Source organism: Choloepus didactylus, chromosome 8 (assembly GCF_015220235.1).
Source record: "Choloepus didactylus isolate mChoDid1 chromosome 8, mChoDid1.pri, whole genome shotgun sequence".
Lineage (NCBI taxonomy): Eukaryota > Metazoa > Chordata > Mammalia > Pilosa > Megalonychidae > Choloepus > Choloepus didactylus.
In genome coordinates, this window is record NC_051314.1 from 20,046,766 (window position 1) to 20,059,026 (window position 12,261).

General features: G+C 43.3%; 1 protein-coding gene across 4 annotated transcripts in view; it reads left to right on the forward strand.

Annotated features, from left to right (window-relative positions):
• Nucleotides 1-12,261, forward strand: part of LARGE1 (LARGE xylosyl- and glucuronyltransferase 1) — a 605,088-nt gene that overhangs the window by 475,374 nt on the left and 117,453 nt on the right. The window lies entirely within an intron of this gene.

Here is a 12,261-nt window from a genome sequence, read left to right on the forward strand (position 1 = left end):
TTCTTGTGTACCTAACAGTGGGTGGAGGTGGTAAAACACAGCTTTTGCAACATCAAGACCTGAATGCATGCTCCAGCTCTGTGGTTCCTAGCAGAGTGACCTTGGGCAAGTGGCTTTGCCTCTCTGCCCCTCAGTCTCCACACAGAAGAAGAGATAATCATGGTGCCCACCTCATGGGTTGTTATAAAGTATCTGAGATGATGCATGAAAAGCCCCCATCCCAGGGACTGAGTAGAGAACTCACAAAGCAGTGGCTGCCCAGAGCAAAACAGGCTCCCCTCAGTGGGCACTGTCCTCACGCACATACAGCACAAGTGGAAGGAAAAGATGTATGGGAGATGTCCAGTGGGAAGCACATGTTGAGAAAACGCCTCATTGGCTTAGAATAAAGACATCTCACAATCTTAGGTTGGAAGGGCACTTTGAGGTCATCAAATCCAGTCTTCTCAGTGCTTTCCCTTCCCTACCTCATCCTCATGGTGACCATCCACCCATTCCCAAAGGTCCCCAGACCTGCAGTACATCAATTAACGGGACCTTGGTTTAAAAAGGAATTCCCAGGACTCACCCCAGGAGAATCCAATTCAGTGAGCTTTGGGGTGGGGCCTGGTGAACTGCAGCCAAGACATTTGAGAAGCTCTTTGTAGAGATCATAAACTGCAGAAGGGCAGGACTGTGCCTGGTTTCTTCACTGCTGTCTCCACCAGTCAGCACAGAGCCTGGTGCACAGTAGGGACTTGGTAAATGCCTGTGGTGAAGGCTGCATCGTGCAGCCTCTTTCTGCACCATTCCAACCCTCAGAAGCATCTCCCCAGAAAGGCAGCTCACTTCCATTTTGGTGGACTCAAATGGTCATGCTTATAATAAGCAAAATCTGTGTTCCTTTCATGTTCACTCATTAACCCTAACTCTACCTTTAGAGTGACACAGATTCCAATTCCTCTTAGCAAGGATTCCACGTAGATTATGGTCATCCCTCAGCTGCAAAGGTCAGTAAGGATGGAGTGTTTTCCTCCCTGCAAAACCAGGACTAAATGATGAACCTGTGTGTGTGTGGGAGGGAGTGCCTCATCAAATACCAAAACCAAAGGAAATGCAGTGATTGACAAAACTGCCTTTTTAATTAGAGTATATGGCTCCCTTCTCAAGGAAATGTGATATAAGCCTGGTTAAGAGTCCGATTGTTCTCCATAATTACGTGGAACTTTGACGAGGAAGTGGGATCTGGAGGGTTTGTACAGGTTAGTGTGAAATCCCAATACATCCCAAAGTAATTTGGGCAGAGAATAAAAATATATTTGCAGGACTGCCCTGGAGAACCGGGGGAAAATGCAGAAATGTTGGACTTCCCCACCTGGGTTTACTCTAACAAACATTGAGGACTATCAGTTTAGTAGGATGAGCCCTCAATCTTGGTGCTTGCCCTTATAAAACTTGTTAGCGCAAAGGAGAGGTTAAGCCTACTTATAAATGTGCCGAAGAGTCAGCCCCAGAGAACCTCTTTGTTGCTTAGATGTGGCTTCTCTCTCTCTAAGCCCATTCAGCAGGTGGAATCACTGCCCACCCCCTTACCTGGGACATGACTCCCAGGGGTGTAAATCTCTCTGGCAACGCGGAATATCACTCCCGGGGATGAGCGTGGACCCAGCCTCATGGGATTGAGAAAGTCGTCTTGACCAAAAGGAGGAAGAGAAATGAAACAAAAAAAAGTTTCAGTGGCTGGGAAATTTCAAATGGAGTTGAGAAGTCACTTTGGAGGGCATTCTTATGTAGTATATAGATATCCCTTTTTAGCTTTTAGTGTATTGGAATAGCTAGAAGGCAATACCTGAAACTATCAAACTGCAACCCAGTAGCCTTGATTCTTGAAGATGATTCCGTAACTATGTAGCTTATGTGGTGTGGGTTTGTGATTGTGAAACCCTTGTGGCTCACACTCCCTTTTTCCAGTGTATGGACACCAGTCAAATCTGTTCCTGAATTGTAATGGCTATCTCCAAACTCTGAGATGCTGATCCCTTTGTGTATAACCTGATTGGTCTCTGGAACATTGGGTATCTGTGTGACACCTGAAACTCAGAGCAAGAGCACGGCAGATATCAATGTCAGTATTAACACGTACAGCAACTGTTTAAAAAAGAAAAAAAAGAAAGCTGAAAAAGAGACCAGACTAAAGTTAGAGATATGAATGAAGCAGATCTGGTTAAGATTAGGGCAGATAGGGCCAGAGGGTAAAGGTTGAAACTGACTGTGTGTTAAAACTTCAACTTTCATATGAGACCAAGGGAAGAGATGTTTATTTAGTGTAGGATCTTCCCTAAGAGGAAGGAGGTAGGGCCCAGCTCTACTACTGGTCTTTCCTTCAGAACCAGACCCCAGAGCCTGGGGGAAAACAGCCAAAACAGAAACTAAAGGGGCCACACCTCCTTACACCAGTCAGGAGCTACCGGCTCACAGGCACCACCTGCTGGGCAGGTTAGGAAAAGCACAGCAGCTAGGGACCTCACAGGAAAGTCTGTCAATCTCTAAGACACACCAGCAGGGAGACTTGAAACTGAATATAACCCCATTCTGAGATCTGAACCTGTTCTTGTCTGGGAAAATCTGATTGGGGTAACCAAGGAAACTGGATGCCTAAATAACAGAAAACTACAATGTACACTAGGAAAAATGAAGATATGGCCCTGTCAAAGGAACAAACTTAAACTTCAATCAAGATACAGTTGAGATATTGTTTCACTTTAATGAAACAATCTATTAATGATTTTCAAAGAAATACACTAAGTCAAATAAAAAAACCAAATCAACAAGTTCAGGGAAGATATGGCAAAAGAGATGAAGGTTATAAAGAAAACACTGGGCGAACATAAGGTAGAAATTGAAAGTTTGAAAAAACAACTGGCAGAATCTATGGAAATGAAAAGCACAACACAAGAGAAGAAAAACACAATGGAGACATACAACAGCAGATCTCAAGAGGCAGAAGAAAACACTCAGGAACTGGAGAACAAGACACCTGAAATCCTACACACAAAAGAACAGATAGGGAAAAGAATGGAAAAATATGAGCAGCATCTCAGGGAATTGAATGACAACATGAAGCACATGAATGTACGTGTCATGGGTGTCCAGAAGGAGAAGAGAAGGGGAAAGGGGCAGAAGCAATAATAGAAGAAATAATGAAAATTCCCCATCTCTTATGAAAGACATAAAATTACAGATCCAAGAAGCACAGCTTACCCCAAACAGAATAGATCTGAATAGACCTATGCCAAGACACTTAGTAATCAGATTATGGAGAAGAGCTTAAAATATTCTCTGACAAACAGACAATGACAGAGTTTATGAACAAGATACCTACTCTACAGGAAATACTAAAGGGAGCACTACAGACAGTTAGGAAAAGACAGGAGTGAGAGGTTTAGAACACAATTTTGGGTGATGGTAACAGCAAATGTAAGTACACTGAACAAAGATGACTGAGAATGGTTGAAAGAAGAAGGTTAGGAGCATGTGGGACACCAGAGGAAATAGGAAAGATAAAGGCTGGGACTGTATAACTACTCAGTGAAACCCAGAGTGCCCAACAATTGTGATAAAATCTACGAATATGTTTTTACATGAGGGAGAACAAATGAATGTCAGCCTTGTAAGGTGTTAAAAATAGAATGGTATTGGGGGAAAAAATACAATCAATGCAAACTAGAGACTATAGTTAACAGAAACACTGTATTATGCTTCCTTTAATGCAACAAAGGCAATATACCAAAGCTAAATGCCTATAAGAGGGGGACATAAGTGAGGGGTATGGGACTCTTGGCATTGGTGATGTTGTCTGACTCTTTTATTCTACCTTAGTTTAATAGTTTGGTTCCATCTTTCCTTTTGTTGCTTTTTAGCTGTCACCTTTTTCTTTCTTTTTCTTTTTCTTTTATCTCTCTACCTTCTTTGACCCTTCCCCCTTCGTTGTGGAAGAATTGGAGATGTCCTTGTAGATAGTGGGGATGGTGGTGAATACCTAAACATGTGATTATACAGGAAACTATCAGTTGTTTACTTAGGATGGAAAGTATGATGGGTGAACAAAACTGTCTTAAAAAAAAAACCTCTCACCATGAGAACAGAAGCAGGGTTAGACTAAGCAATGTAGAGGATGTTCTTTGATGGCCAGTGGATTTTTTTGCTTTAAAAATACAACGGATTAATTGATGAATGATATTCTAAATCTTAGGGCTTAGTTAACCCCACCCATGAGGAATGAGATGTTTGGATCAAACCACCATGACCAAGGCTTCATTCTCCATCTGCCTTAAATAGCAGCTCAGCTACTTAGAGGAAAATAACATTTTCTGCGGGATAAGCTCCACCAAGCCCAATCGATACATGCTGGCAAACATCCCACTGTCCCATATCATATGGTATAACAGTCAGCGTTTTAATGGTAACTTAGCTAGTGCCTCCTGTGTGCCAAGCCCTCTGTTCAGCACTGTGCATGCATTATCTCATTTAATCCTCACCTCAGCTCCATGGAGTAGGTACTTTTTACAGATGAGGAGACTAACAGTTTACTCAAGGTGACCTATCAAGTATAAAAGAGCAAGAATTTGAATCACATGAGAATTATATTAAAGTTCAAAGAAAGGAGACCAAGTTTGAGAAGTGCATGCATAGAACACCGTTAACCTAGAGTCGGTGTTGCAGGTTAATCATTGACTGTTTGATCGTAAACATTTCCCTCTCCCCTTTCTCTGGGCTTCATCTGTAAAAGTCGGTGGTTCCAAAGCAGTTGCTAAGATCTTCAGCTTTTGTGAACTGCTGTGATCCCAGGGTGCATTAAGCTAGAGCTGAACTGCAGCTGTGGGAGCTATGAAACCTGCAAGTAAGCAAACAGTCCTTTTCAACCTATTTTGGGTTGTTTGAATACCCTTTTCTGTTTCATCTTCTCAGGAGATATTTTATTATTCTATACACACTAGCCAGGGGCACCTAGAGTCTTGTCACAGTTCTTTCAGGATGTTTAGTAAACGGTAATGTGATACCGTAGGTTTCCCTGTTCTCCTTATTGTAGCGATCCTGCGCTCAGACATAAGTTGAATGGTATTATTAAAGGCTTTTCTATTTTAAAATAGCTTATTAGAATAACTATGAGACTGGGAGGGCATTGTTGCTTTCTCTGCTGATGCTCAGGACAGCCTCTGGTTCTAACATTTTAATAGTCACCTGCTGGAATAAGCACAGCTGGTTTGATATGCAGCCGTGATTGGCAGGCTCCCTCTGTGCACCCAGGAGCTTTCCTGGAGGTGGGAGAAAAGAGAGAGCAGTGGAAGAATAATGCAGACCAGCACTAAAGCCACATGTTCCTGGTGTTTACCTCAAAGTGTTAACTAGGTCCCACTCAATCCCCACCTGCAGATAGAGATCACCATTTCCAGAAGGTTTAAGGTGATGGATTGTTAAGATTTATTTTTCGTTCATTCATTCACTCATCCATAAACTCTATGCTGGACCCCAGTAGCCTTTTAATCAAGGAAGCAAAGTCATCGGATTTGCACTTTTGAAATATTTCTATAGCTGGGTACCCAGAATGGAATGGAGGGGGCTAACCTGGGGGGAGAGTTGGTCAGGTAGCAAGCTGCTAGGGTAACCGGGGAGAGAGACATGGTGAGGTCTAGCAAGGGAAGAATTTGAAAAACACTTGGGAGGTAATATCTGCAGGCTTTGGTTAGCAGTGAGGAAATAGCAAGAAGGAGGTGCCAAGGCTGATTCAAAGGCTTCTATTTTCAGCCACAATTTAAATATTGATACTGTCAGCTGACAGGAAACTCAGGGGTCAATCCATTATTTTAGAGAAGATTATGAATTCGGCTTTAGCCATGTTGAGTTGAAGGTCACTGTGGAACAGGTAAATGAGGATGGTGAGCAGAGAGTTGGATTTAAGAGCCAGAGGCTCTGGAAAAAAGTCTGAATTGGGGGTGTAGATTGATGACTGTCTTCCTCTTGACAGTATTTGAAGCCATTGAAGTAGATCCCATCATCCAGATACAAAATGTTGCACAAGAATAGAGAGGAGAACCAAGGACAGGAGTCTGGGAGTACTCACATTTAAATTGAGACATGGAGAACAGAGCTCCATGAAGGAGGCAGAGAAAGAAATGTTCAGAGGGAGGAAAACAGCCAAGAGAACAATGTTACAGAAGCTAGTGGCTTCCAAATGGTGGGGTGCTGGGGAGCGGCAGGGCCACATGTTTTGCAGACTTTGGTCCATATAGCTAGTGTCAGCCCTTGAGAATGAAAACTTAGACATTATGAGCAACAACCATCACGAAAGGGAGGAAGAGCAATGCCTTTAATTGAGCATCTACTATGAGCAAGGTACTTTACATATATTATCTTATTTCATCTGCTCATTGTTCTTATGTTTTTGCGGTAAGGAAGCTGAGGCTCAGAGAAGTTACAATTTGGCCAAGCCATATTGAAAGTGGCAAAACGGGCTAGATCCCTCTTCTGCCTAGTTTTAAAACTGTATGTCTTTCTTCTAACTTATCATACTACCTTCCTCATACCTAGTGGACGAATGCCCAGCACGACATTTCCACTGCAAGCATGCCACATGGCCACGAGATCATTCCCTGCTCCTTCTCCCTCACCTCCGGAATAACAGGAGCCCTGCCCTGAGCCAAAAGCTGGAGGAAGGAGAGAGGGAGGGGAGTTCCCAGCCTGCAGCCATCTGTCTGCTGGCTGGTGACACTGACACCAGGGCCCCAGCAGAATAGCAAGCTTGTTCGCTCTTGTCTGGCTGTTAGTGGTGATGTATGAATAAGCAAAGAAGACAGCTTCATTTTCATAAGTTAACTTGTGCCTGGAGTAAGGAAGAAGGAGAACAGCATACTTAATCACAGCCACAGGGCCAGCTCGGAAAACAATGACAAAGCCTTTTCCTTTAGTCACAGCATTTCATTGTAATAACTCCTAAAAAGGCAAGGCAGGTGGTGCAGAATGCTGAGCAAGGCAGCACATTGTGGCAACCCATGTCATCTCCCCAAGAGGATTCCCTTCAGATTTTACCTCTTAATGGGATAGCAGGTTTAGGATGTGTTTGCACAGTTGAGGTTAAGGCTTTAGACTTGACCACCAGGACCAGGATTTAGATGCCACCTGGCTGATGAGCTGGGTGGGTAGAGCTGCGAAAGATGTCTTGTTTCGTGTGCTCTCACTAGGGGGCAGAGGGCACCTCTCTGCCCAGAAGGGTGTCACAGGGCAGCTCCCTCATCAGAAAAGCTCTGGGGAGGCAGCACGCTACTTGGAAGTTTGGAAGTATGTTTGGAAGGAGTAGGGGCTGCCCGGGAAGGGACAGGAAGGGACCTGACGGATGACTAGAGAAGATGCCAAGCAGACATCCCCCACTTTTTCCCACAGAGTCAGTCATTCTCTGCTCTCCATTCCTCTGAGTTATCCGTGTTTCTGTCACGCTGCTGAATAATTATCTGTTTCCTCTTCCAGCTGCCTCTAGGGTGAGAACTATGTTTTACTGGTCTTTGATCCATTAGTATATTGTATGGGTCTAATACAAAGCAAACCCTCAGTAGAAATTAAATGGAACCAAAGTCTAGGCAGGCTAAGGGTCATATCAGCTAAGGAAAAGCAGGGACAGCTGAGACTGGAGGTCCAGGCATGTGGGCCAGAAGGAAGGGCCAGGGACTCCTGCGTGTAACGATAATTGCAAATACCTACTGAGCACATTAACTATATTCTAGGCATTGTTAGTGGTTATGTTTGAATAAGCAGAGAACACAGCTTCATTTTCACAGATTAACTTGTGCTTCAAGGAGGGAGAAAAGTGTTTAATTCAGAGGTACGTACTATTTTTTTTTTAACTCTATTTTGCAAATGAGGAAGCCGGCACAGAGAAGTTAAGTAACTTGCCCAAAGTCACAGAGCTAGGAAGTGGAGGAGCCAGGATTTGAACCACAGCAGTCTGGCTCTGACATTCGTTCTCTTCTCATCACCTTAACTTTGTACTCAAGAAGCATAGCACTGGCAACCACTGCTGAACTCTGTTGGTTTGTGAGCTGGATTTAGATACCGTCTAGTTTTATTTTATCCCAGTGCACTTGCAGGTGAGCTTTGCCCCTGAATGAAGTAGGGAAAGAACTTTTAGACATCGATAGATCTCAAATTTTAATGTATGTCTGAATTTACTTGGGAAGTCTGCTTAAACACACACACGCACACACATTTGTAGATCCCCAAGGCCAAAATTCCTATTCAGAAGTGTTGAGATATGAGGGAACTAATATATGATATTACCCCCCCCCGATTCTGAACCAATTTGAGATAAAAGTGTAAGAGCTACGTATCACCTCACTTCACTGAGAAAGGTGGAATCGGAAGACCTGACATATGGCGTCTAAGTGGATGTTCCCAATACCAGATCCCAGAGTTGGAATTGTCCACCCTGTCACAGGAGGTGCCAGGCGACTGTGGCCCCTGAGGAGGGGGCTGCCCTGTAAAAGCTACGGCTCGGAAGGACAGACTGAATGTGCGCTCCCTGTCATGCCGACTCCCAGGAGGAGGTGTGGGGACAGGGCTGAGCAGTGTCCACTCGGTTCCTCACACTCATCAGTCAGGTAACACCCACTTCAATGAGGAGGAGAAGGGGTCAGGGAAAGAAGCCAGGAAATCCCTTCTTCTAGAAACCAAAGAAGTCAGGGAGAGTAGTCCCAGATCCACAGGTAACTGCTAGGTTGAGGCCCCGGAATCCATCCTTTTAATAAGAACCTCAAGAGTTTTTAAAGCAGATGATATTCGGCCATATTTTGAAAAGCAAAGTTCCAGAGTGACCTCCTGTTGTGCTAGATGACCTCCAGGAAAACCATGTGGATGGACTTGCTCCCTTTCAGAAGCTTACGATTCAGGTTGGACGATGATAATAAAAACTACCACTTACATCGTGCTTGACATGTCCCAGCCCCTATTCCAAGAATGCTACTCGTTTGAAGCATGTACGCCTCAACCATAACAGTTAGATATTGAGGCAGAGAGAGGTTAAGTAACTTTCTCAAGGCTACATAGCTAGAGAGGGACAGATCCAGGAATTGGGACCAAGCAGTCTGGCTCCGGAGTCTGCTCTCTGAACCTGCGTACTGCTCCACATGGTTTCCTGTCCCCCGGGTGCTGGTGCACAATGACTGTGATTAACAGTACACATATGAAAACGTCCTTGTATGAACTGGAACAGAGGTATGGCACAATTACAAAGAGTTAATAATAGAGGGGTATTTGGGAAAAAATATACCTGTTGCGAACTATGGACTATCATTAACAATAATACCTTAATATTTTCTCATCAACAGTAACAAATGTACCACATCAATACTAGGGTCAACAATAGGGGGGGATAATGGGTATGGGATATTTTGGGTTTTCTTTTATATTTTTATTTTATCTTATTGGAGTAATGAAAATGTTCTAAAATTGATTGTGGTGATGATTGCACAACTATGTGATGATACTGGGAGCCATTGATGGGTATACTTCAGATTGATTGTATGGTATGTGAATATATCTCAATAAAATTGCATTAAAAATAAAACAACTATTGTGCTGCTAATTGAGAATCTTTTTTTTAACCTCAAAGAGGATTAGTGTGCATGAAAGGGTTGTGTACTATCAAAAGAAAATATGTGTCCAGATGCACATTGAGAGTAGGGGGATTTGGACGTTATTCTTTGGGTTACCATGACTAGAGATTAACCATCAAAGTATTCCTTCTTGGAAATCAAGACTTGAGTTCAAGCCTTCAGAAGAGCACCCGATATGAAAGATGCTCTTAGGTGCTGCCCCCCCAGCTGTGCAGATTCCCATGCAGTTGAAGCACATGCCTGAGTTCCCAGAGCCGAGTTGGAAGAACACATTAAATGCTGGTGGATGGGGAGGGTGGAAAATGTTTTGAAGCTTCAAATCTGTGGGGACATTAATACACTAACATTATTGGGTGAACCAGTCAGAAGAGGTTTTCCCACCAGATGTCATGCATTTAGCAGACATTTACAGAACACCTATGGTATGTCAGAAACTACATAGTCCTTGACCTTAGACTAATGTAGGAGGTGAATATTTACAAAAGAGGGCTGTGGGTATGCCTGAATATCACCCACTTTGTGATGTAAGTTAGTTGATGGCAAAAATACTAGTAGAAAGTGCGAGAGAGGTCTTGTCTTCTACCTGATGTGGGAGGAAGATAAAGTGAAAATACAGACAGACGGGAAGGCTTTATGGTTGAGGTTGGCCTGAAAGGATTATGGGCAGCGTTGACAGGGTGCCAGGGCAATTCCCTCCAGGGGAAGTCTATGTAAGTAAGACTCAGGAGTGAGAATGCAAACGTTAAAAAAATATGCACTTCTGTTTGGCAGGAATAAAGGGTATCTAATAGAGGATTAGCCTGACGTAGATTGAGGCAAAATAAAGTGCACAGAATGCCAGAATACAGAATTTAGACTTTCAGATAATCTGCAGATTACTTTACCTATAATTCAGATGACCATGCTAAATTTAGTGAAATGTCATTCCCCTGTTGTCAGTTCTGAGTATGTGACACCCTTCCTCATACCAGAACACATTGGGGAACCAGCCTGGGGTCATTAGTAATTATGAACCAGCTCCTCTGAGGACCGCACTTCCCCTTTCCATCCAGTGGTGTGAGGTTATTAAATGAGCTCTCTTGCAGGGGTCGTAACATCAGGACGAGGCACGTAGCATTCTAAGTTAAGGGCACCATGCCTTTCAGATCTAAATGTTTTGCACAAACATCCCAAGCCAAGCTTGTTGCCTGTGGAATTAATTGGCTCTTGCATTCCCTGAATTGGTGATATATTTTTCTGAGGGATTCTACAAGTTTTGGATGCAATCATATACAATGACAAAGTGGGTGGTAGTATTTTTCCCATGCCTCTAATTTATGTTTTTGTGCTGTATGATGATTTAGATAGGAGCTCGATAAATTGATCAAATAAATTACACCATACCCACACAGCATCATTTCAGGGAACTGTCATCACGCCAAGGAGGTTCTATATCACCCAGCATGTTCCGGGAGAACCACTGTGTATTCCTAACGTGCTGCTGGGCTTTCATTTGGTCAGAAAGGTCTTTATTTCTCAGATTAGCCAACAATATAAGGATTTTAGTTCCAGGAGGCATCAGTTAGTTGTGGAAGACAGTGATTCTTAGTTGTGTGACCTTCAGCAAGTCACCTGAACTCTCTCTGCCTCAGATGCCTTTTCTTTGAAATGTAGACTCGTAATTACTGCCGCAAATGTGTTGTGGAGATGAAGCACACTGTGAGCAGTGATGTCCTGAAACTGTGGAAAGAATCTGGTGTCAGACAAATGGAGATTCAGACCATGGCTTCATCCCTAGCTATGCACATCCCTGATCCTGGGCCAGCCTCAGTCTCCTAGTCTGTGAAATGGTGCTGATGATAAATAATTCCCAGAGAATGCCTTAAACAAGGGGCATGGTGATGTTGTCCAGGGGTGGCCAGTTGGAGCTCTTGCCCTACTTGGAAGGCCCAGAGACTCAGCCCTGCCCACGTCCCAGAGTCATCAAAACCCCAGGAGACAAGTTCAGCTAAAGACATGCAGGTGCATAAGAGACTGAGGCCAACACCAAAGCAGAAGCTGAGCTCTGGAGTCAGAGACACAATTGTGCTCTAGATGGCAGTTCTCCAGAAAGGATCCCTTTCGATACTTTTTTTTTTAAGTTAATATGTTAGCATGATGCTTGTTGATACATGATAAATATATTTTAGAGGAAGAAGTGTTTGTGAGCAAAAACACTCTGAGAAGGGGATCAAAGGGTGGCTCTTTTCTACACACTCTCCTCTCCTCAAACAAGAGTCACTTCTTCCTCTCTGATGTGAGAGAATTATCACAGGTCCTGTCCAGAGAGGCAGTAAACAAATATAGGATGGGAAAATAATATTAGAACAGGAATACTTCAAGAGTAGCATGTCAGTCAATAGGTGTTGTGTGTGTTAGTGAATGAACGAATAAATGAATGGATGGAAGAAGGTGTTTGGGTTCTGGCTTTATCATGGATTAACTGTGTGGCCTTAGGCAAGTTAACTAACTGCTCTGATCCTCCATTTCTTCTCTATAAAATGGGGTTAATAAAAATGGCTGCATAATTGTGAGAATAAATATGTTAGTACACATTAAGCACTTAAGTCAGGGCCTGGCACTTTAAAACTCTCAATAATTG